Here is a 27,333-nt window from a genome sequence, read left to right as displayed (position 1 = left end):
AAGAAACAGTATGGGATTTGGTACTACCCGTGGTTTCAGGCATCCACTGAGGTCTTGGAAAGTGTCCACCATGGATAAGGCCTGGGGAGGACTACTGTGTACCTTTTGTCTTGGTGTGGAGAGAGTGAACAACATATACTAATTGTCTACTAAGTCTTGGGTGATATTAATAATATTATTGCACCTGATCCGGTCATATGTTATTTTTCTTTTGCTAATGCTGTGAGTAGTATCTCTTAAAATTCCTTACTCACTTATGGAAAGCATTTCTTTGTTGCTTCTCACAACAGTGAATTCTCCCATGGGTGTTTATCAGTTTATGACAAAAATGATCTTAACAAGTGTTGCTTACTCATTTGTTTTCATCTTGGTTGGGTGTATTGCTTCCCACCTGAATTGACTGTTGCTCCAGCATCCTTTTAGTGAACAGCTAAGGTTTCAGGCTCTAGGTCCCTCTCATTTCCTGAAGTTGCCCTCATTGGTTGTTATTGGGTTCCTGCTCAGTGAAATTTATCCAGAAAGTCGGAGAAACTACTGTCTGGGCTGAGATGCTGGCACTTGCTATGAGTTGTACAAATTATCAGCTGCTCTGTGGGACTCTCCTTGTCTTTTGGGTCCCAGAAGGCTCTTTCCAAAGGCAGAGAGAAACAGTGTTCCATTTACCTAGCTGACCTTCACCCTAGTGGGGGCGAATAAGAACAGCAATGGAAAGTATTCTCTGTTTATTTATTTATTTTTCATTCAAATTGTTGCTTTCACAGCAGCCATACAGAGAGCTTTATGTTGATACACTGTTTCCATCAAGTACCCGAGTGATTGGCCAATGATTTTACAGTGTGGACTTGGCTGTTCTTGCCTTTAAGTTTTATAGTTTTCTCTGATTTGCAACCCAATGAGTACCAAAGCATAAGTAAAATCACAAAGATTGTCATTATTTACCTTAATTTCAGGCCACATAAGCCACTTCGTGTGTGTTAGTTGCTGATATTTCCCCAGCAAAGGTACATGGTTGGCTTTGTAGACTGGGAGGCACATTAGCTTTGGCTCTGACTCTGTTGTCATAACACACACACACACACACACACACACACTGATGACTGCGATACTGAGGCAGCTCCCAGAGGCCGACACTACAGTTTCTTATAAAAAATATTGGTTTGGGTATTGTTGGCCAGGACATCCTTATTGTGTTATAAAAACCATCAAAGATTTTGGAATACTGACCTGCTAACATTGTCATTCATTTTTTATCCCTAGACATTTTTCAATATGGGAGAAAAGAACAGCTTGAGAATAAATTGAACATAAAGGTGAAATATAAGCAAAGCTAAGTCCATCTCCTGATGCAGAATTTTAAGTATTTCCATGTGGATAGAGCCCGTGAAGGTTGGCAGCCTGCACTTCACAATGGCATTCCCGTTAATCTCTCCCAGAGTGCCTAAAGTCAGGACAAGTCAATAAATATTAAACATTTTTAATTGAAAATAAAATTACCTACATTTCTCAGAGATCTGGCTTTAGGTACTTCCAGTTGGACTTTCTTCTGCTTCTCTTGGAATTTATTGCTGCCAATTTAGAAGAGAACTTTTTCTCAACAGTAGAATGCTATTTTATAACTGTATGATTTGATTTTCCTAAAGGTATTTTTTTGTTGGTATGGCTTTATTGCATGTACTTATGTACTATATTTCCATTCCCATCCTCATTTATTCCTGACATTTGTACATTTAACTTGCTAGGAAGTAATCCTATGCTTGTCCACTTCATTTTTCTATGTTATAACTTAGAAAGCAACTCACAGGGTTTCACTTTCACCATGGCAGGTCCTCTTAGCATAAGGATCACTATACTCAACCATGTCTGCCTCCTCCTCTTTGAAATCTTCTGGGGGAGGGAATGCGGCAGGGGGGATTCATCAAAAACTGGGTCCTTCACAGGTGGTGGTGGTGGTGGTTGTGGTGTATCTGAAATCTTTTCTTGGACTCTGGCCACAAATCTTATTCATGGTAACTGAGAAGTTACCTGTAAAATGGAGGGAGGAGGAAGAGCAAGAGATACTGGATTCTGCCTATAAAAATGTTCTCCATTCATCTGATTATGAAGGCTTGTTTGTGAAGTTATGAAAGGAGGGCATCTATAGGGCAATGTGCCCACTACTGTTGGGTGAGTATGGCCAGAGGTAGGTCTATTAATGTGGTAGAACTGAAGGATGACCTGGAAGGATACTGGGAGGAGAGGGATAGCAATGGAAACTCCTACACTCCTACTTCACTGTTTTCTGACTATTGCTCTGACTACTTGGGTGGCTTCCTCCACTACTTCCACTGCTGTAAGGGTAACTGAGTGAAAAAAGAGAGGTTCGGCTGCCTGCTGCCTCAAAAGCCATCTCCTGAGGAAGGTGCTTATGCACAAGGAAAGTTCAGGTGCCTCACAACCTGGGAGAATGGTGCACTCTTGTCTCAAACACCATCTCGTCTTCCTGCTCAAGCCTGCATTTATAGGGTTAGGGAGGGGAGGGCTTTTTCCCTAATCCGATTATATTTCTAGATTTTGCCACCCTGGGGGCACTATCCATTCATTTTTCTAGCGTTTATGCCCATTTGGCTCTTACGCATTTATATTTCTAAATTTTGGCAGTGCTCAGTGTAAGAACCTCCCCCTGCTACCAAGTGGGCAAATGGGGGAGACTTCCTAGTGCTCTGTCTACAGTAACATAAGTTGGATTTATCTGATTCACAGAAGCTGCCCTCACAGGCCTCTTTGAGGGAACCATATTACTCGTTGGGTTAGGTACTAACCATTTGGTAGCCGTGGAGGATGAACTGGCTTCAGTGTGTGACAGGGAGTGTGCCACCCAAGTGTCCCTTTTCCTGACATGGGGAAATGGGAGGGTTTCTGAGTTGGAGGTCTGTGCAGCAGCCCACCAATCTTCATATTCTGGGTGCTCATGTTTACTCCATGTCCAAAATCATCTAGAATTGTGTAGTCAATAGGTTTTCTAATATAACGACCCCATCATTCAAGGCCCCCTGGAGCAATAATTGTACTTGTCCTTGAAGTGTTTTTATTGGTAGTCAAAATGTCAATTTCTCTTCTGCAACTTTCTATTTATGAATATCAACAGTTTGTGACATATGGTGATGATTCCATCCTTTGTAGCTAGGATGCCCGGATACCTAGCATTCGTAGTACATTTTTGGCCAAGGCCAAAATCAGGTAGGTAACGCTTGCTAAGGACTGGGTGGTGTAGGCTTTAGGTTCCTTCCAGGGCTCGCTGCTTATCTGCTGACTGGATCTGGCTGTTTTTACAGTAATTGGCCACCTATTCCAGATTCATGTAATTGTCCAAGAGGGCCCAGTGTCCACCTCCTCACCCAGATTCCCACCTCCAGCAGCACCTGCAGCTCTTCCTCCTCCCCCTCTCCTTCCTCCTCCTCCTCCCTGTCTTACTCCTCTTCCTTCTCTTCCTCCTCCTCATATAGACTGCAGAGGCAGTGGTACCCCAGCACAGAAAAACTGGAGACTGGGAGAAACTGATTATATTTTCTTTTAAAAAGCCCAGTGCATGAGGTGAGTGAACACTCTCAGATCCCTTGAAACTTAATTTTTAAAACACTTAATTCAGATTGGTATTTCACATGTTCATTTCTTCCTCCTTAAGTCTAATCAACACTTGATTGCTATATAAAACATATTTTAGTTATTCAGGGAATATGTCTTTCCAGTAGATTGATATTTCTATTTTACTAAACAGTCTTAATTTTTTTTAAACAAAAAAGCTCCTTTGATATATTTCCAAACATCATCTCTTCATGTTTCATTAAAGCAGTGATTTGCAACTCCATTTCCTTTAGGGAAATGTTTGCCTTCTTAGTTCTGCAATGTTTATTTGGTTCTTGGTGCACTATTTCAATTCAAATTTGCTTCCACTTTAATAATTTTATTTCTATGAAAAAATGTGTGGGTTTTACCAAAGTTAACCCAGTGAGTCTCTGTGTCTAAGTTTCTCTTAACTTTTAGTTTTCTAAAGGTTCTAGAGCTTAATTTTCTTTATTTCTTTTTTAAGTATGTTTTATTGACTCTGCTATTACAGTTGTCTTGTTTTTTTCCTCCCCTTTATCCCCTCTGCCCAGCACCCCTACGTCTCACATTCCACTACCTGCCCCCGCACCAGTAGATCATGTCCGTGGGTTGTACATATAAGTTCTTTGGCTTCTCCATTTCCTGTACTAGTCTTAACCCCTTCACATTGTCTATTTTGTGCCTACCAATTATGCTTCTTATTCCTCATTCCTTTTCCCCCATCTTCCCTTCCTCTTCCCCACTGATAACCCTCCATGTGATCTCCATTTCTGTGATTCTGTTCCTGTTCTAGTTGTTTGCTTCAGTTTTTGTTTTTGTTGATAGTTGTGAGTTTGTTATTATTTTACTGTTCATAGTTTTGATCTTCTTTTTCTTATATAAGTCCCTTTAACATTTCATATAATAAGGGCTTGATGATGATGAACTCCTTTAACTTTACCTTATCTGGGAAACACTGTATCTGCCCTTCCATTCTAAATGATAGCTTTGCTGGATAAACTAATCTTGGATGTAGGTCCTTTCCTTTTATGATTTTGAATACTTCTTTCCAGCACCTTCTTGTCTGTAAGGTTTCTTTTGAGAAATCAGCTGACAGTCTTATGGAAACTCCTTTGTAGGTAACTGTCTCCTTTTCTCTTGCTGCTTTTAAGATTCTCTCCTTATCTTTAATCTCAGGTAATGTAATTATGATGTGCCTTGGTGTGTGCTTCCTTGGGTACAGATTCTTTGGGACTCTCTGGGCTTCCTGGGCTTTCTGGAAGTCTGTTTCCTTTGCCAGATTGGAGAATTTCTCCCTTACTGTTTTTTTCAAATAAGTTTCCCATTTCATGGTCTTCCTCTTCTCCTTTTGGCACCCCTGTGATTCAGATGTTAGAATGTTTAAAATTGTCTCAGAGGTTCCTAAGCCTCTTCTAATGTTTTTTGAATTCTTGTTTCTTCATTGTGTTTTGGTTGAATGTTTATTTCTTCCTTCTGCTCCAAACCATTGATTTGAGTCCCAGTTTCCTTCCCATCACTGTTGGTTCCCTGTGTATTTTCCTTTATTTAACTTTTTATAGCCTTCACTTTTTCCTGTATTTTTGCCATTATACTCAACTATTTCTATGAACATCCTAGTATCAGTGTTTTTTTTTTAAAGATTTTATTTATTTATTTTTTTTAGGGAGGGAAGGGAGGGAGATAGAGATAGAGAGAGAGATAGAGAGAAACATCAATGTGCGGTTGCTGGGGGTTATGGCCTGCAACCCAGGAATGTACCCTGGCTGGGAATCAAACCTGGGACACTTTGGTTCCCAGCCTGCGCTCAATCCACTGAGCTATGCCAGCCAGGGCTAGTATCAGTGTTTTAAACTCTGCATCTGATAGGTTGTCTATCTCTTCATCACTTAGTTGCATTTTTTTTCTGAGCTTTGATCTGTTCTTTCGTTTGGGCTATGTTTTCCTGTCTTGGCACACCTGTTACATAGTAAAGGGCAGAGCATTAGGTATTTACCAGGGCCTGGCAACCCAATTTGCTTGTTGTGGTGCTGTATGTGGCAGAGGGGTCTGAGAGGGAACAATGCTGCTTGCTCAGCTTTCAGCTGATTTTTAGTCACTTCCTCCACTACCCACAAGCAGATTGGGACCTCCTGGTGCTGGTTCCCTGGTGGGTGGTTTTGTGCTCATTCTAGGACCATGTGTATCTCTCCAACAGACTTTGGAGAGTGGGTCTGGGAGTTTCTCCCACTGATGTAAGCCCCACGGGTTTTTTTGTAGTTAGAGGTTTTGAGGCTTTATTTCCTTACACTGGACCTCTGGGTTGTGGGGTCTGTCTTACTCCCCAGATGTTCTTCCCAGTTTATCCACATGCAAATATGGGACTGCCAGCCACCATCTTGCCAGGAGTTGTCTCCACCCTGACTGTCCATCTCCACCCCTCCTGCTGGTCTGGATGAATGTTTCTTCTTTAACTCTTAGGTTGTTGGACTTCCATACAGTTCAATTTTCTGTCAGTTCTGGTTGTTTTTTTTTGTTTTTTTTTTTTTAAATATGTTGTTTTCTTTCTTCTAGTTGTGTGAGGAGGCAATGTGTATCTATCTATGCCTCCATGTTGGCCAGAAGTCCTAATTTTTAATATATTTAGGAATCACTATAATGGCTGTACCAATTAACATTTCCATGTATACTGTATAAAGGTTCCATTTTCTCCACATTCTCTCCAGCAATTATATTTTATATTTTTGATAATAGCCATCCTAACAAGTGTGAGGTAATATCTCACTGTGGTTTTTATTTGCTGATGATTAATGATCCTAAGCATCTTTCCAGGTACCTCTTGGCCATTTTTATGTTCTCTTTGAGAAATGTTTATTCAGTTCCTTTGTTCATATTTAAATGGAATTATTTGATTTTTTGCAAATAATTGATTTGCATGAATTTTAAAAATATATTTTGAATATTAAGTCATTTGACATATGGTTTGAAAATATTTTTTTCCATTCTATATGGGTTACTTTTTCAATTTAGTGATTCCTCCCTTTGCTGTGCAGAAGCTCTTTAGTTTGAGGTAGTCTTACTTGCTTATTTCAGCCTTTGTTGCCTGTGATTTTGGTGTTTTATCCAAGAAACCATTGCCAAGACCAATGTCAAGAATTTGTTTCCTATGTTTTCTTTTAGTTTTACCCATAGGTCATTTGCCTCTTGAGAGTACTATTACTCAGCACTGATGAACTTGACTCCAAACCCTTGTGTGCAGACCATGACGCTAGCACAGTGTGCTTCGTAAGTCTTTAAGCCACACTGCATTAAGAAATGATTTCATTAATTCTTTTATTTAATATTACTGCGAACCTGCTATGTGTTTTGTGTTCCTACTCTTTTGTTAGGGATGGTGAAGAACAAAAAGAGGAATAAACCATTGCCTTTGACCTGAACGTATTTATATGTAGTTCCTTTTATTTTTCCCACTTTCCTTCTGATCCACTAGAATATTATGTGTCCCAAAGCATTTGAGATGTTTTCTAATATTTGATGGTGAATTTAACCCCAAAAAGGAATTCAAATTTTAATGTTCCTTCCCTCCATGGCTTAGATTTCCTTTTTGAATTTCTATTTTCCCTGTGCCATATCTGTACCATTTTTTTTTGTCTTACTGAATATCTCCTCACCATTTCTTTTTGATTATAAGTCTATGGTGTGGGAACTGTCAGGCTTTCTTTTGTACGATTTGTAGCAAGTGTGTCACATCTGGAGGTTAATGAATGACAAATAATGAATGCTGGTGAAAAAGGATGGGTTCGCCACTGACTCTGACCATGTCTGTTTTTTTAATGGAGGGGTTTCTCTGGTTGAGATGGAAATGGAATGCATTCTTTGGGTATTGATTAACAGATGGAATTTTCTTTGCTTTGTTCTGTAGCTATTATTTGGAAAGTTACTGTATTTTGAAGAGTAGTCATTTGTACCACAGAAAGTGCAATTTTTCAGCTGGTCCGTTACACCATCCTCTATAAATCTGTGGCTATTGTTGGACTCTGATTTTTCTCATATGTACTGGGATAAGGTGAATCACATTACTGAATAGAATCAACACCAGCTTTATCAGAAGCTGACAATGTTCACAGACTTTTTTTAAATCCAAGAAAAGTTCTTAAAGCTTCTGTTAAGAAATAGCGATTTTCTTCCAAGCTAATCTGAAATTTCTTAATGTAGTTATTGTGAAGCACAGAGAGGGAGGGGTGTGTGTGTGTGTACATGTAGTTTCCTTTAGTATTTATTTAGGGTAAGAAATAGATACAACTTTGCATACTTTTTCATTTTCCTGTGTTAAATGCTGTCCACATAAGTCATAAAGGAAGATGATGCTAAGGCAAGGGCCAGTCTTTACAGGTTTAGGACGTGCCAGAGGTGTAATCATTATTAAACTCAGAGCTGGCGACTGGCAGCCGATGGCAAATCCACCAGAGGAATGAATGCACAACCCAAAGCTACTGGCATGCTGCACTGTGAGACATTAAGAGACTTGTTGGGTCAGTTTTAATGTATACAGAAGAGTGCAGAATACAAATGAGTATACATATATGAAGATTTCAGTAAAATAACTATGAAACAGACTTGTTTCGTTAAGAAGCTCCGATATGAATACTACATTATAGTTAACTTGTGCTAAGGGTCAGCAAAATGGACTAAATGGGCTTGAGTAAAAGTGACATATTTAAACAGCAGTTGTTACAAATCTTTACAGTAACTCAGTTTATCAATGGCAATGGGCTATGTGTTGGGCACTGAACAACCGTTTTTCTATTACCTTCATGGAAATGTACTGGTGGACTGTAGGGTATTTGGGGGGATAGTTTAACAGGAGAGAGCACACAGTACATGATGACAGTTGGAAAGACAGGCCTGTGTGGCCAACATCAATTTTTTTGGCAACCGGTGAGCTCCTGTGTCTCCTCTCCTTCTCCCAGTGGAAATGGCACCACCGCTTCCTCTAGGAAAGGCTCCTTTATGCTCCTCAGTCCCTCAGTTGTGGAGTCTGAACAACGGGGCCATTTTCTTATGGACTCCAGCCTGTCCACAGATTACTGAGTTCCAGGAGTGGGCTTCCAAACCAGCCCAATCAGAATTCTTCCCTGGAAGTTTTGCAGATGTAAACTGAGGAAGAGATAGAGTCCCCAGATGGTGGCAAAGCTGTGAGATATCAGGCATAGAAGCAGCTGGTGGCTGTATTTTCAATATATGGAAGGAGCTGGTCAGAGAGAAGAATGTCTTCAGGTAGAAAGAAGCACAGACAGGAGATAGCTTTGGAAAGCGCACATTTCTCTTTTCAGTTGCCCCCTAAGGCCTAGCCGTATTTCGGTCTTTTTTATTACTGCTCGTCTGCTAATAAGTCCCTTTTCTGCTCAAGCTGCTTTGATTGGATCTCTTGCAATTTTCAAGTAAAAGAGTCTTGACACATAAAGCCAGGAAAGTATAAACCAGGGGGAAGAACTTAGGCACTAGAAAAAGCAAGCTGGTTTTGTTAAATCAAGTAAGCTTGCATTACTAAAAACTTTGGTCTACCTGTTTGAGTGGAGTGCATTAGATACACAACAAGAATGTTATTAAAACCTGATTTGTGTCTACATGAATCTGTTGTGTAGAAAACAAGATTAAATTTCAAAACTTGCCATATGTGTGAGATTAATATTTTATTCATTTCAGATTTCTGTCTCCCTCATCCTTCCACATGGAACTATTCAATTGGCATAAAATTCCAAGAGGAGTTATGTGCCAGCAGTCATAAGAATGCTAATCCAACCAGTATGTCACTCAAAGAGCATTCATTTCATACCACAGTGAGTTCATACTCCACAAGATAGATGGGAGGCAAAGCACTTTCTTTTCCATGAGAGTAATCCTAGACTGTATGTAGATAATATCTAATCAATTAGAGGAAGGCATATTTATAATTTTAAAAATATTTATAATTTGTAAGATAGCAACCTGCAACATTTTTTAGCTACTTCCTAATAAGCACAGGACCTGAATCTAAGTGCAGGAGTCTCACTCGTTCATTTTATCACTTTATCACACGATGTGTACCTGCCCCCTCCCTGGGGCCACCTATTCCTTGGGACATGGGTGCTGCTCCCAATATCTATTTCCAATATCTGTCTTAACTCTACTGCCTCTTGACTCTGGACTATACTTCTCAGGTATCCATGGCAGAGAGGAATGGATTCCCAGACTAGCAGCCTGGGTGGAGGTGGGAAACTTTGACATTTGTATATTCTGGAACGTTAGATTAATCTCTGGGCCCCTTTTATTTATTGGTATGAAGAAATAATATCTTATAGAGTTGTTTTGCAAAAAAGTAATTAATTAATTGATTAACTAAAATATTTATTGAGTGACTATTATCTGCAAGACATTCTCTTTGAAGCTGATAGTGAACAAAGCAAACCAAAATCTCCAGTGGCCTAAAGCTTATTGTCTGATGATAGAGACAGACCATAATGGGTAAATATACACTATGTAAGAGAATGACTGAGGAGTGTTGAGAAGAAAATAAAGTGTAGAAAAGAATTAGGAAATGCATTTGAGTGCTGCAACTTTGAAAATGTGGCCAGGGAAGACTTCTCTGAAGTTCTACTTGAGAAAAGATCAAAAGGGAGGAAGAAAATGACAAGCCATTTGGATAGCTGGAGATACTTTCAAGTGGAAGGAACCCTGTATGCCAGGATTCTAACAAGGTGTGTCTGAAAAATAGGAAGGACATCATTATAGCTAGAGCACAGTGAGGCGGAGGAAAGATCCTGGGGTACCATCTAAGTCCCTGCAAGGACTTTGGCCCTTCACTTTGAATCATACAGAAGTTAATAAATAATTGCTGGGTGAAGCACAGGTTTGGTTTGATCTCACCCACCTGGTTCTACTTTCATCAGTAGCGTAAAATGTTAGAGCCATGGTCACATTGTGTCATGGTCTTTACACAGCGTAAAAAAATGCCTCTGAACTTCTCAGGAATGCCTGCTGCAGCTGGCTGCCACTTCATCATTGGAGGGAATGGTCAAAGCTGGCTTAGAATCTGCAATGCAGTAGGCTGACATTTTTACCAATGACCTGTAAATGTACCAATTGGTGCATTTCTTAGGAGCAAAATCTGATAGTAATCATATTTCCTTTCTATCAACATGGATAGAAGCTAATTAAATATATTTACATAGCAGTTTTAGAACCATTAGGGAAGCTAATTATACAGTGTTCAGGAGAGCATAAAAATATAAACACAAAGTGAGGTGATCACTGAGGAAGAGTCACACCTGCTGGGTTTCCTGTATGACCTTGATTCTGAGATAGAATTGTAATGGGAGGAAAGTTGGCCCATGATGTTGCAAGTGAGGTTACTACTCCCTCTGTGTTCACAGATGTTCCAAACTAGCTCTGTTCATCTCTGAGAAAATCAGAAAATTAAGATTAGAGATGTGAGCAAATGAGCACTTGCTATTCAAAACAATAATTTAAAAAACTCCCTTGTTACAGTAAGCAAACAAAAAACCAGCTGCGAAGTAAAATGTGGCTTTCTTGTTTTCTCTCTTATTTGTTTTAGGAAAGTATTTAAACAACACTTGCTGGTTCTGAGCTCTGCTGGTTGAGCACAGTTCCAGCTCCCAAACAAAACTGAATCTAGCCCTTTCATTTAGCAGTGTTCATCGATACCATATTTTTTTTTCTAAGCATACTTATTTTTCTCTCACCATCTTCCTCTTTTGCAAAATAATAGGACCTATTGACTTTTTGGTCACAAGTATTTTGCAAGAATTTTCAGTCTAGAGTATATTTAAAATGAAGAATCTATAATTCAGGTGAAGACGATGAATTTCATGCATATAAACAATCTTTTTATGATATGACTTATGGTCACGGTGGCAATTACATTCACTAAACGTGTTTGCAACTAATTGGAGTAAACATCCCTGAAATCATAGGCAGTTTAGTCTTTTCAAAATAAACACATTTATTAGTAATGTCTATGAAATATCATATAGAGTATCTGATGCATCTACGATTTTTACATTTTCAAGGTAACTGTGGGAATGAGATTTGTTGAAATAGATTGATAAAGAAGAAAATTGAAGTAAATAAGATTAAGGAGCAGGGAAGATGGGAGATTTATATTTTTCTAGACCGGATAATTATGATCTGACTCAGTCTAAATTGGGCTCTGTGAAAACTAGTCTTGTGAGTTGCCTAGGCAAGATAAATGTGTGTTCAATGAATTCTAGATATTTTTAAATTTCATTACTTTTGTAAAAACTTGACTAATTAGGAGCTATAATTCAGCATATTGTATGGACATTTATTTTGACGAGTTGAAGTTGGTAGGAAGGTGTTTGTCAATTGAAATGTTTGGTTTGTCAGCACCCCCCTTACTCTCTCAGGAAAGTGTCTTCTTCTCAGTTCCTTACTACAGGATTTAGTGGATGCCACCCTCTTTTTCACAGAATGTTTTCTTCCCAACCAGTGACTGGGTGAAGAGTGGGCAACTGTTCCAAGCTAGGACAGCCATGATACCTAATCTCACAGCTGCAGGCATCAGTTTCAAAATAGTCATATATGACCCAAACTAGCCCAAATCAGAATATTCCCCCATTTTTAAATTGAATCTAATAGTAGAACAGTGGTTATGAAACCAGTGTACCCATGGGTCAGCTAGGACCGCATAAGAGATAATGAATTATCAGCAGAAAAAAAGCAGAGTCCAAGTCCTGAACTTGAACTTGAACTACCTCCTGGTTCCAGCTGCCCTTTAGACACAATCCTATCCATATTCTCTCAGGTAGTCAGAGCTGGCACTGTCTTGCTGGCTGAGATTAGGAATGCTCAAGGCCTAAGATCTGGAACCTTGAGATAAGATTTCATTTTATTTCTCATCAGAGACTGGGCAATATTTTCCAACTCATTTAGAAATATGGAAAACCCAAAAGTAAGTTTCTCTTCTTAGGTTTTCAGTACTTAAATTGTTTATTTGTGTTTACTAAGGTGCTTCAAAAAACTTATTTATGGCCCTGGCTGTGTGGCTCAGTTGGTTGGAGCATCATCCCATACACCAAAAGGTTGCAGGTTCAATTCCCAGTTAGGACACATATCTAGGTTGCGGGTTTGATCCCCAGTCTGGTCAAGTACAAGAGGCAACTGATTGATGTTTCTCTCTCACATCTATATTTCTGTCTCTCAAATCAATAAACATATCCTTGAGTGGGGATTTAAAAAAAACCTTATTTATGTTTGTCCTTCACTGAGATGTAACTAACATGCTGCATATGTAGCAGACATTTTAGGCAGAAGCTGAAATTACAAACAGGCTGTTTGAAAGGGAACTTAAAATATGACGTTTAAATTTTTTAGTGTGTATTTTTTGTTGGTTCACATTTATATAGTTTTATCTTTATAAAGAGAATTCCTGTTATGATAACCAATAAGGATTTATACTTATATCTGGGCATTTTTATTGTGATACATAAAATGTATATTTTATCACACACACCTGCAATGAAACCCATAATGATGCAATTTGCCATTACTAAGATTAAGATAATCTGTATTTATCACTGGTTCTTTGAAAAATGTTCCAGTGATAAATGCAAGGTCAGCTGTAAATTTTAAGTCAGTTTAGATGATTTTTGTTGCTAAGAGTCCATCTTGCACTGGTTTTTATGCTGGCCATTTATGAAAACAGTGCCTGTCTGTGGCCTGTCAGGAGTCTGTTGAAGCATACCACTATCATCAAGGTTCGTATGCAGACAGACGTATTGCTATCTTTGACATCAACAGATGTAGCATTTTCATACCATACAGAAAGTAATGGTGCCTGACATTTCTGGGTTGAAAGCCCTTCTTTGTTTCTTGCACTAATGGAAATGGACTTTGTGGCTTTCTTGTGCACTTCAAGATTGTATGTAAATGTTTCTATAAAAAGGTTTTTTTTTATTATCTTATGGAAGTTGGGAAATAAAGGTGAAAGGAGAAAATTGCCAAAGAAACCAAAGATGATTTTAAAAATAGTTTAAATTCTATGAATCGAAAACAGAATTGAGATGCAAGTAGTTTGTACTTGTTGTATGTCTGTGTGTGTGGATGGTGAGTTTTATGACATTTCCATAGGGGACTAAAAGATAGAATATTTCTGAAGAAAGATATTCAAACAGCTAAAATATACCTGAAATATTCCTGGTCTCATTTCTTATTTAGTTGTTATTCTGTTGTTAAGCAGAGAATGAAAGCCCTATCTTTGATTTTGAAGGAAGGCCAACTATAATGTCGAATGGGGCGGCATTAACACCCAGGATTTTCACAAAGTCCACTTGAACCAGCTATATTTGGACAGTCTCCATTTTCTAATGAACTGCTGAAGAGTTAAACAGGGTAACTTAATTTTTATTAACCTGAATTTTGTCATGGTGGGGAGATACTTACTGAAGAAAGAATTAGTAGCTGAATATAGTAGAACTGTGTTGAGGTAGATGGTATTTATATCCTGAAAGAGAAAAACTGAATTTTTTTTACAAAAATTGGTGAGTTTATTATACACTAATTATTCCTCATTTTTTTAAAAAATAATACTTGGAATAAAACACAGGCAAATGTTTGTAGAGTTGAGATGAAGACTTGGAACACTAGCCATCTGGCCTCCCTCACACCCACGTCAGAAACCCCAAAGACACCTACCTGTACGGTCTGTAGCCCATGGAGCACAAGTTGAAAACAGCTTCTAGGCTATGCACATGATAATGACAGCTCCAGCAGACACTAGAACATGTAGTTTAAAATTCTTAAGTAATGATATAGAAAACTGCATTTTTAATCTTAGGTATAATGTGGATGATATTCTCTCATATTGCGAAAGCTTGAGGTTGACAGGCAGTGCTGCACTCACACAGCACAGTAGGGGGCGCTACGGCAGTGGAAGCAAATGGGTGACTACCAAGGACACTCTTCAATAAGAACTTTCTTTGAAATTTTTGTGATCATTAGCCTTAGTTTATATATTTTCTGTTTTTAAAGGTTTTAATATCTCTTGTGAAATTCTTTTAATAATACAAATATTTTAGTTACAGGAATATACATTTGTGAAGAAAATGTAGATTGCATAGAAAAGTAAAAATGAGAAAAAAAATTGCTACACATTATCTCATCATCCAGGATAATACTATTAAAAAATTGACTACTTATATTCAGTCATTTTTCTATGCAAAAGCACATTTAAAAAGTAATCTTTTAACAACATAAATTATAGTGATATTTCCCTTCTTTTTAAATATCAAGTTATATAATAAACATCTCTCCTAATTAACTATTATCTAGAAGGATTTATAATTGTTACATGATATCATATCCTATTAATGTATAAAACTTTAATTTTTTATTGTAGAAAACTTGCACAGTGCACAATTATTTTCTGTATAAACTGGCTCTGTTTTACATTTTAGTAGCAGATTGGTAATATTTAATAGAGTAGGAGCTGTGCATATCTTATAGCCTTGCAGTGTGATTTTAGTTACAGACCTGAGAGAAACTCTTGCCAAAGTGTTGTGGAACAAAAGTGCACATTGCTGCGTTATTTACAATATAGCAAATTGTTCTGTCACTTGGGTATTATATTATACATTAAGCCTATTTACACCATGGAGAATGCATGGACTTGCATATTAAGTATAACACACAGCAGTACAATACAGTGAGTAGAATTTGCACAAACCTGTTCTATATTGAGTCAATGCAGATGAATCTCCAAAATTTAGGATTAGGATAAAAAATGATAAAAAGATTGCTGGTATATGATTTATAAAAAATTAACCATGATTATACTATACATTGTTTATGATTATCCCAGCAGCACAGCTACCTAGTTGAATTCCTTCTAGACTGATGGGCTGGTGCTAGAGGTGAAATATCCATGTTTTATCTAATCCTAGTCCTCCCAATTGGAGACATGATTTTAGCCCTTTCCTATTCAGGGACTTTGCTCCAGTAATTCTTCCCTCTTTCTCTTGCATCATCAATTTTTTTTCTGTCCTCCTGGACCACTTTCACTATTAAAAATAACCTGTTCACCCCACTTTTCTCCACTGCTAGCTAACATCTCACTTTTCTGTTCCTCCATTTCAGACAAGTCCATAGATATCATCAAAGATGAACAGTGAGAAGAAGCACAATGAGTACTCTATCTTACACACCCCTCCATTCTCCCTTCCCATGTACAAAGTAGATGTAAGATATCTTCTCGTATTGTTCATGGCAGGCCGGTGGTGTTATTTCACAAGGGAAATAACAGTTAAGTCTCGGATGCTTTCTATATACAGAGCGACTAAAATTAAGGGATACAACAAAATTCAGAAACTCTACAACATAACATTTACAATGTCCAGAATCCAATGAAATTACTAGAGATGTCAAGAAATAGAAAAACATGGCCTGTAACCAGGAGAAAAATCAGTCAGTAGAAACAGATCCAGAAGTGAGTAAATGATCGAACTAGCAAATAAGAACCTGAAAATGGACTTCCAGCCAAGATGGAGGTGTAGGCAGACACTGTGTCTCCTCACACAACCAAAATAAGGACAACAACAATTTAGAAACAAAATAACAACCAGATCTGACAGAAAATTGAACTGTATGGAAGTTGGACAACCAAGGAGTTAAAATAGACATGTTCATCCAGACCAGTAGGAGGGGCAGAGTTGGGCAGCGGGGCGGAGAGGGGTTGTGGCACAAAGAGGGGTGGGACCAGGTGCATAAGGCATCCCGGGTGCACAAAACTGTAGCTGGCAGACCCTGGGTGCACAGGTGGCGGCTGGCAGATCCCGGGTGTGGTGTGGCAACTGGCAGACCCAGGCAGGCGGCAATTGTGAAGCAAGGCACTGCACGCAAGGTGCCTGCCTGTCCAGGTCACATTCGAGTGCAGATACATGAGGCGAAATTGGGCAGTGAGACAGACTGTACCACCCAGGGTCCCAGCACCAAGAAATAGAGCCTTGGGACACTGATTGAGAACACCTGTGGGGATTGAGGTGCCGGGAGAGACTCCCAGCCTCACAGGAGAGTGAGTTGGAGAGGCCCATGGGATCCTAGAAAGTACACAAGCCCACCCATATGGGACTTAGCACCAGAAAGGCCCAGTTTGCTTGGGGGAAGTGGCGGAAGGGACTGTAATCTGACAGAGAGGGGAGCAAGTGCTATTGTTCCCTCTCAGACCTCGCCCCCACCTGCAATGTCACAACCCAGCAACTGGGTTGTCCTGCCCTGGTGAACACCTAAGGCTCTGCCTCTCACATATAACAGGTGCAACAAGACAAAAAATAGAAAATGGCTGAAACCAAAGAACAGATCAAAACTCCACAGCAAATACAACTAAGTGACCAAGACATAGCCAACCTATCAGATACAGTTCAAAGCACTGGTGATTAGGATGCTCACAGAATTGGTTGAAATTGGTTGCAAATTAGATGAAAAAATGAAGGCTATGATAAATGAAATGAAGGAAAATGTATAGGCAAGCAATAGCGGTGGGAAGAAAACTGGGACTCAAATCAATGGAGCAGACCAGAAGGAAGAAAGAAACAACCAAACAGAAAAGAATGAAGCAACAAGAATTCAAAAAAATGAGGAGAGGCTTGGGAACCTCCAGGACATCTTTAAACGTTCCAACATCCAAATTATAGGGGTGCCAGAAGGGGAAGAGGAAGAGCAAGTGGAAAACTTATTTGAACAAATAATAAAGGAGAACTTCCCCATTCTGGCAAAGGAAATAGACTTCTAGGAAGTCCAGGAAGCTCAGAGAGTCCCAAAGAAGTTGGATCCAAGGAGGAACACACCAAGGCACATCATAATTACATTAGCCAAGGTAAAAATGAAGGAGAGAATCCTGGAAGCAGCAAGAGATAAGGAAACAGTTACCTACAAAGGAGTTCTCATTAGACTGTCAGCTGATTTCTCAAAAGAGACCTTACAAGCAAGAAGGGGTTGGAAAGAAGTATTGCAAGTCATGCAAGGCAAGACCTACACCCAAGGTTGCTCTATCCAGCGAAGCTTTCATTTAGAATGGAAGGGCAGATAAAGTGCTTCTCAGATAAGGTCAAGTTAAGGGAGTTCATCATCATCAAGCCCTTATTTTATGAAATGTTAAAGGGACTTATCTAAGAAAAAGAAGATAAAAAACATGTAAAGTAAAATGACAGCAAAATCACAATTCTAAACAACCACACCTAAAACAAAAACAAAAACAAACTAAGCAAACAATTAGAACAGGAACAGAACCATAGAAATGGAGATCACATGGAGGGTTAGCAACAGGGGAGTGGGAGGAGGAGAGAGGGGGAAAAATTACAGAGAATAAGGAGCATAGATGGTAGGTAGAAAATAGACAGGGGGAGGGTAAGAATAGTATGGGAAATGTAGAAGCTAAAGAACTTATGACACATGGACATGAACTAAAGGAGGGGGCTTGTGGGTGGGAGAGGGTGTGCAGGGTGGAGGGGAATGAAGGGGGTAACGAGACAACTGTAAAAGTATAATCAATAAAATATATTTAAAAAAATTAATGCACATAAAATAAAACAAATAGAAAAAAAGGAACCTGAAAATGGCTATTATAACAACTTATAACTATTTAAAGGAAAAGACACATATAACAAAATATGAAATAGGAGATATAAAACAGAGTGACATGGAACTTCCAGATACTAAAATTATAATTTTTAAAATAAATATTTCAGTGAATGATATCAAAACAGATTTTGTGCCGAAGAAGAGGAGATCAGTGAATTTGAAGATGTAAGAACATAATCTAGCCCCAGTGGGTGTAGCTCAGTGGATTGAGTGAGGGCTGCAAACCAAAGGGTTGCTGGTTTGATTCCCAGTCAGGGCACATGCCTGGGTTGCAGGCCAGGTCACCAGTGGGGGCCACGTGAGAGGCAACCACACATTGATATTTCTCTCCATCTCTTTCTTCCTCCCTTCCCTTCTCTCTAAAAAATAAATAAATAAAAAGTTTAAAAAAGAACTGAATCTAAAAGGAAGCATATAAAAAAGTGACTGGAAAAAATATGTGGATTCTCAGGTGCCTGTGGAATAATGTTGTGGTCTAACATATGTTCAAATGGAGTCCCAGAACAGAAAAAAGAAGAGGGGCAGAAAAAATATTTGAAGGTTTAATGGCCAAATTTTTTCAAAATTTTATGAAAATCCTAAACTCAAATTCAAAAAGCTCAAAAAAATCCCAGCAGAACATATACACATATAGTTATGTACCCACGTATTCACAGAAACACACTAAACCCCATCATGATGGAATAGCTGATAATCAATAGTAAAGAATAATATTAAAATAAGCCTGATTAATATAGACACACTTTACACAGAGCATGGTTTCTCAACCCCAGCACGACTGAACACCTGGGCTGGAAAATCCTTTGCTGTGGGAACTGCCCTGTTCACTGAAGGAGGTGTAGCAGCATCCTTCACCTCTGCCCACTAGATGGCAGTCACAACACCTCCAAGAGACAAAATTTTGCTTGTTGACATTGACAAAGGTCCCTTGAAGGGACAGTTGCCCAAGAGCCACAGTGTATAAAAACAAAAATAGAATTAATTGCATACTTATCAGAAAATTTCAAACCAGAAGACAGTGGTACAACATTTTTAAAATGGTAAAAGGAAAAAAAAAAACAAAGTGGAATTCTGTATTCCTCAAAAATATCCTTCAAAAAACATTTTTATTTCAATAAAACTAAATCTGAGAGAATTCATTGTTAACAGATTGCATAACAGGGAGCGTTAAAGTTTTCTAGACTGAAGAAAATGATACCAAGTGGTAACATTTTTAAAAAGGAATGAAGAACACCAAAAATAGTATAATGTTGTAATACAAAAGACTTTTTCGTCCTTTTTTGGTCAGTCTCTTTAAAATGTCCTTTACTGTTTGAAGCAACAATAATAATGCATTGTGAGATAAATTACAATAAGACAAACCATGGATGAGGAGAGATGGAAGTTTACACTGTATGCTAAGTGATGTAATATTTGAAGGTAGCTTGTGATAAGTTACATACACATATTATAAGCCCTAAAGCAACCAGTAAAACAAGTAAACAAAGTCATAGAAATTTTAAAGACAGAGGATAAAATGGAATGTGAAAAAAACTCATTTATTCAAAACCCCAGGAGGGAAGGAAAAATAACAGAACAAAGAATAGTGACAGCAAATAGAAAGCACACAGCGAGATGATGAATGTTGATAGTTACATTAAATATAAATTATCCAAATACTCCAATTTAAAGATAGAGATTGGTAGACTGGATAAAAGCAAGACCCAATGATATGCCGTCTAAGTATATCAGCATTTATCTTCTAAGAAATAAGAATATTCTCTTGTCTACCCATAATAACCACACACGAAGATATGTTTTGATAACACTGACTTTTTTAAAGAATTCAAACAGTTGTCTTGTAAAATTTCCCATATTTGTGTTTTTCTGGTTGTTTTCTCTTAAATAAGGGTTAAAATTTTTTGGCATGAATACTGTGTGAGTGATCTTGTATAATCCTGATTGCATCACATGAGGAGGCATATTAACAGAAGAGTGACCATGTAATTTATAATTTAAATGAGAACACTTTTGAGAGGGAAAAGTGGTATCATTACTAATTATTCTAAGATATCAAGTGAACGCTGAGCATGTCTGAGGTAAACTGGGAAATGGTCACCTAGTTGCTGGTAAGTCTAAGTTTGATCACTTGGCTCAAGTGGCATTTATCAGAGATCTGCAATGTGAAAGTACTTTTTTCCTATGTAATGGTTAGAGTGTGAGGTAATACATTGAGAACATGTGGATATCATGTTCCTCCATTGTATTTTACATAACGGCTTTAGCACCCACTCAAGAGTCTTGCTTAAATAAATTACTATATATGAGTAGAAAAAGAAAGCTTTCTTTTTCTGTCATTCTTCTGAGTTCATCAGTTGGAATTCTGGTGTAAAGATCTTTTCTTAAGCTCCTCTTTGTCCTTTTAGTATCCTTATAGAGTTATACAGTAAAATCATTATTCTTTATTATGCTCAAATCATTAGTAAAAACAGCCCATGGGAGCCCTTGCAATCTGACTTCTGTGTTGTTCAGATCTGCTACATTTATTTTTTTTAGTTATTTCTTGTTTTATGTTGAAGATGTTCCAGTTTAAATTTGTAAATTTCCTTTTTCATTGGTTTATCTATGTAGGTAGCTGAACTATGCTGTTTTAGTTATTGATCTTTATAGTTTTATTTTTATTTCTATATTTTATTATTTTATTTTAAATTGATTATTATTTTTCTTTTTTCTTTTTTATTGAATTTATTGGGGTGACAGTGGTTAACAAAATTCTATAAGTTTCAGGTGCATAATTCTATACCACATCATCTGTACACTGTATTCTATTCAACACTCCAAGTCAAGTCTATGTCCCTCACCATTTATATCCTTATGCCTTCCCCTCCCTGCTACACCCCTCTATTATCATACTGTTGTCCATGTTCATGAATTCTCTCTTTTTAAATTTTTTGCTCAATATTCTCCTTCCCCCACACACTAACACCTCCCACGGCTTTCAGCTTGCTCCCTATGTATGAGTCTGTCTCTATTTTGCTTGTTAGTTTATTTTGTTCATTGGATTCCACATATGAGTGAAATCATATGGCCCTTGAAAAGGGTGCCTCTGTCTCTAACTGTCTCTCTCTGGCTGATAGAGACCAGGGTGCTTTTCACAGCCAGCTGTTATGTGGGTTCCTCTATCTGGCTCTGGTGCTCTGGGCTGGGGAGTGCTGCTTGGGGTGCAGACCCCACTCTTCCCAGGCAGAACCTGCCATAGCTGAGAAATCCCTTGGGAAACAGCTGCCGCCTGTGGGAGTGGGCTGACCCTTTTCACGTCTCTGCCCTTCCTACCGTTTTCTATATGGCTTCTTCTGTAAACCAGTCCTTGGTTATAAGGCTTCTCTTCAGCTAGTCTTCAGCTGGCTATTCGGCTATTCAGGCTGATTGTTCTATAATTGAGTTGTAATTCCAAGTCAGTTCTGGGAGATGAGTATAGCTTCCAACTACTCTGCCACCATTTTGAATCACTTGATCTTTAGAATTTTAAAATCTGATCATTGTAATCCCCTATTATTATTATTGCACTTCAAAAATTTCTAGACCCTTTTGGAATTTTTCATATGTGCTTTGGGATGCACTTATGTAGCTCCCCCCCCAAAAAACTTGGTAACTTTCTTAGGATTGTACCAAATTAGAGTACTGAACTGGGGAGAACTGACGTATGTTTACCATGCTATATTGCTGTGTCCACGGAGAGGTCATGCCTTTCTATTTGCTCTCTGTCTGTCTGTCTGTCTCTCATCTGTCTCTCTCAGCTTGAGGAGATTTTTAAAGTTTTCTTTTTGTTCTTTAAAGTTTATTTTTAAGTGTTTTTCTACTACTTGCAGGTTTTTATTTTTCAGTAAATTTTCTAACTCATATCATTTTACATTTATGAAGGCTCTTTTTTTTCACTTAAGCATATTTTTTTTCATTGCTTTCAGAGAGAAGAAGGGAAAGAGAGAAGCATTGGTGTGTGAGGGAAGCATTGGGGATTGTATGCACCTAGATTGGGGATTGAACCTGCAACCTAGGCATGCACCCTGACCAGTAATCAAACCCGCATCCCTTTGGTTACCAAGCAATGCTCCAACCAAGTGAGCCAGCCTGGCCAGCACAACAAGGCTCATTTGTGTGCTAATTTGATATCCTGCTAAGATTATTTTAATTCCTTTAATGTTTGTGTTAGTTTTTATCATTGATTGCCTCGGTTTTAAGGTTTTAAGGACATCTACAAAATAGAGACAGTTTTACTCCCCCGCGATTTTTATGCTTTTCATTGTTTTTGCTTTTCAGACAGCCATGGCTCATGGCTACCCTGCAGCTGCAGATCTGTAGTGGTGCAGGGCACGCTCGCCTTCTTCCGGACTCAGTGTGGGGACGTCCAGCAAATCTGCAGTATTCTCACTATACACACACACACACACATTTTTAAAATGAGTATTGCATTTTGTTAAAGATCTTTTAGCATTTGTGGAGATAATTATATGATTCATTTTTACTGGAAGTTACAATATGAATTACATCAATATGATTTCCTATATTTCTGGAAACATTTTACTTGGTCGTGATTGATTTATCATAATTTTCAAAATGTTTTTCTGGTTCCTGTTTGCTAATGTGTTATTGAACAGTTTTTCAGTGATATTTATAAGGGAAGTTGTTCTGTAGATTTGTGTGTGTATACATACTATCTTTATCAGGTATAGGTGCATATATTATACTTGTTTCATAGACAGGATTTAGAAAATTTCCTTTATTGTCTAAGCCTTGGACAATTTAATAAGCATTGGAGTCATGTGGTCTTTGAAGAATTGGTAGAATTCCATTCAACCATTGTGGCCTGGCACTTCTTGGAGAGGGAGGGAGGAGTCCTTTGATGACCTTATTTTTTCTAGGAAAAATTCTAATTGTGCTTTCTCTATCACTGGTGTGATTTTTCTGTTTGTTTTTGAATTTCTCTTTACAAGAAAAAGAGCCTTTATTTTACTAGTTGATATTGAAAGTTTGTATGAGCTTACACATTGGAAGTGAATGATTAAATCAATAAAGTGTAACTGACGGCCTCCCAAAGCTTTCTAATTGATTGAGGGAGGCATTCTTGGGGCCAGAAGTTGGACAGTGAATAAGGGAAAAAACACCAGAGAGAAAACATTGATTTCATGCGGTAGGGAGGGGAAGTCACCAATGAGTGGAAAGAGTGAAGGGAGGCAAAACTGAAGAGTAGAAAGGGACTAAAAGAGGATGTCGCCATTTTTTCAATCCACCCACTTCCTTATAATCCTGAGGACAAACGGAAGTCACGGGAACTCTTGCCCATCAGGAATGTGAGCAGCTTGGTCTAACCTGACTTCTGAAAATGCATATTATCTTAACTAGAATTTAATTTGAAACCATAAAATTAACTATAAAAACTTGGTGTAATAATTCTCATTGAATCATTTGTGGATGATTTTGTATGTTCTTCTATGCCATCAAAAGCACTTTAACTAATTTCATACACACAGACAAATACATATCTGATGCATAGAAATTTAGACAACTTGAGTAATATTTGGGGAACTGAATAAGAGTTAAAGAAAAATACTTAATCTTTACTACTCCATATTAGTTCATGCTGTGGGCACTTTGCATGCTCTAACTCATTTAATTCTCACCCTAATGCTGTTAGAGGCCATTATATAATACTAATGTGTAATAATAATGATACCAGTTTTACACAAACTGAAACCCTTGAGGCATGGAGAGATTTGGTGACCCACCTAGGGTTACACAGTAAAAAGTAGAGACTGATTCAAATCTAGGGGTTGCTTTAGTGTCACTCTGCTAAGTGATAGAGTTATTGTCATGCCCTTTCTGCCTTTGAGGACCTCAGACACTGCTGTGAAGTCAGCTCTGTCTACATGCAGCAGGTGGGATCGCACAGCAGGCAGGAGGGCAGCTCTGTGCTCAGAATCCACTGCCACCAGCAAAGGGTCCTTGGGGTCAAGTTCTAAGCTCTTCTAAACTTCTGTTATCCATTTGGAAAATTAAGAAAATGATGAAAGTAACTTCATAGGTTTATGATGAAGATCAAGTAAGATAAGCTGTCTAAAGCACTGAGTAGGAGAAGGTCCATCGCGCTGGAGCCACTTCATAAATGTCAGCTACTATTTCCGTTCCAGAGCTGAGCAAGATGTACAGCCTGTCCTCTGGAAACCCATATTTAAAAATCAGCCAAATATGCCCAACAGCCAGACAAAGGCTAACTTGGGGCTGGGACTTAGGAAAAAACACGTGTGATGTGGAGTTCTCAGGAGAGACAGATCATCCCTGGGGAATAAGGCATACTCAGCGGAGAAGGTAGTAATTGAGTCACTTGAGCTGCAGGGCTGGAGCTCAGCAGGTACATATCATAATCCTTTAAGGGCTGAAATTAGCATGACCTGCAGTGCAGAGAGGCTGTGCTTTTTTTTTCCCCCTGAAAAATACAGAGGCAAAGATATACTTAATAATGTAGGCCCCCAAAGTATAACTGTATTACTTTTTCAGGGAAAAAGTTTGTAATTTCATGCCTTAGGGTTAATGCACACTGGTTGAATGCATGGAGGCAACCTGAGTGAGGTTCAAGACCCCAGCTCTGACCACTATGAAGCAGACAGGGGTAGGAAGCATAAAGCCTTTGAAGTGTGCCCCTCTCCAACTCTGTGGGACTCAGATGTGAGCCTATGGTAATGACGTTCTGTCTCCTTCAGGCTTGTGGAGAGAGTTTATAATGCACTTCCTTGTGAGGGGGATGGAAAGCCTTTTGTATTGAGATCCCTCTTGAGAAATCTAGAACATAAAGAAGGGTAACTGGTCATGATTTTGGACTCTGGGCCCAGATGGTCTGGGTATGATTTCCAGCTCTGACACTTACTAGCTGTGTAATCAAGTAGTTAAAAATTGTAGACCTGGTTTCATTCTCTTTAACCTGACAAAAGGAATAAAACTTATATGTAATATTGTTGTATTTAATGAGCTAAAATGCAGAAAGTACTTAGTGTGTCTGGCATGGAGTAATACATATAAAATATTAGTGTAAAATAATAAAAGCAGCTAAGGGTTTAACTTTCTTTTTGATCAAGAAAGATAAAGAACTAGAAGGTGCTCACAGGATGAGCCCTTGAGTGTAGCTGTGATGGGAGAGGTCCTGAAAGGGTAGGTGCAGAGAGGACCTGGTAGCTGGGATTTTTCTCCAGCCTCCTATATCCCATCAGCTGTAAGCTTGGAGGTCTTGGTAGAGGGCAGTGCCCAAAGTGAGTGAGGGGAGGTAGAGACCTCCTGAAGAAATATTTAGATGACTATGAAAGGCAGCTCAGATTTCAAAACCAAGAGAGATCTTTTCAGTGTTGGTGACCTTGGTCCTCCTGGGGAGGGAAAGGCCCTGGCACATCCCTGTTCTGATTGGTTCTATGGGAGGGACATTCTCTTTTGTTTCCAGTTCTGCAAGGTACAAGGAGAAGCATTTAGTTCCAGGGCATGATCTCTTGGGAGAAACTTAATCGAAGAAGTTAATTACCCAGAATGGGTTTCAAGGCATGGGAACAGCAGGGTGTTTAGAACATCTAAGTGGTTGAGCGGCTTCTCTTTGAGGGGAAAAAAATCATGGGAAAGGGTTCCCAGGGGACACAGTACCTACCCACCTATAAGCACTCCTGATATTGGGCTCAACTTATGTCCTGTAAATTAACATATTTTCTTGAATCACAGTTAATGTTTGAGCTATGAATGTTACAAACTCTGGACCATTTCAACAATAATAGATAATCCAAAGATTTACTAATACCTATTTTAGAAATAGAAACATGAGTGGAGGCTGTCATCAGATGGCTCACTAAGGAAATGTAGGTTGAAGAAGCCTGGTTTAGAGTATTTAAATATATTATAATTTTTTTGCTAATTACAAACACTTTTCTTTAAACTTAGACTGTTTACCAAACACAATGCTTTATCAACCATAAGCCCCTTTCTTCAACTTGTTGGAAAATAAATTTAAGATAAGTCATTGAGGTTTATACATTAGGAATCATAATGTATAAATCTTGATCATAAAATTTGAGAAGTCCTTGAAAAAATGATTAAGAGAACAAATAGGACACTTTTTCTAGAACTCTACAGAATGAGGCAGCTTCTTTCTGTCCAGGATGACTATGACATAGTCCCAGCTAGAGGGGCAAAGAGTTGTCGGGCTTTTTAATCTTTGTTTTGTGTTATTACTTCCAGCCTCAGGACTCCAGTTTCGCACAGAGCACCTGATGTGGCATTGTACACCCTTGGAGACATGCTTGTCCTGGAAACAATGTGGAAATAGTAGTTCCTAAAACCAAGCTCGTCCATAAATAGACAACTTGGTCGCCTTCTATTTTAAACTGAGAATGAGTGTAGAAATGATCTCTTCCTCACTTCTTATCTTCCTTCTCAGTATTCCCTTCTTTTTCTGCACACTGGCCTCAGAAGTTCTTTAGAATCATATGAAAGTTTTATTAAAAGACTGTAGAGCTTGCAATCACTCAGGTGACTCTCTCCAGGCATCTGTGGGGGAAAACTATGATTAAGACACCTGGTTTTGTCCATGGGTCCTTTATACATGTTCCTGAGAGACAATTGTACTTGAACAACAATAAAAAATGTGGGAAAAAAAGAGAGAAAAAAATAAACACCACCGTAAAAGAAAGAAAAAAAGACACATGGGCTTTCAACTCAGATGTGGGCTTGAGTCCCGGTGTGTACATACAGCCATGTTACCTTGGGCCAGTCAGTTATCCCTGGAAGCCTCAGTTCCTTCACTCAGAACATGGGGTTTACAGTGCTTGTCTAAATGCTTGTCTATCTGGAATAATAAATGCTAAAGCAATATTAACAATGGTTATGATCATGATCATTAATCAGAATCTGTCCCAAATAACCTTTTTTCATCTCATTTCTTGATCCCCCATGTTTAGGACACTGGGCACTCGCTAATCCCCGAACACTGAGTGCTTTATCATACTCCCTTTGTTTGCTCACTCTACCTTTCCACATGGAGCATCCACTCGTCTGCCTCTGACAAGCTAAGTCGCCCTCCAGGGCCTTGTTCATGTGACATGTGTCCTGGGAAGCCAT

General features: G+C 38.6%; 1 pseudogene; it reads right to left on the bottom strand.

Moving 5' to 3' along the window:
• Positions 1-1,811: 1,811 nt before the first annotated feature.
• On the bottom strand, positions 1,812-27,333 carry LOC114514803 (annotated as a pseudogene).

Source organism: Phyllostomus discolor, chromosome 7 (genome assembly GCF_004126475.2).
Source record: "Phyllostomus discolor isolate MPI-MPIP mPhyDis1 chromosome 7, mPhyDis1.pri.v3, whole genome shotgun sequence".
Classification (NCBI taxonomy): Eukaryota; Metazoa; Chordata; class Mammalia; order Chiroptera; family Phyllostomidae; genus Phyllostomus; species Phyllostomus discolor.
Note: the sequence above shows the minus strand (reverse complement) of the source record. Positions and strands in the feature narration are given on the sequence as shown.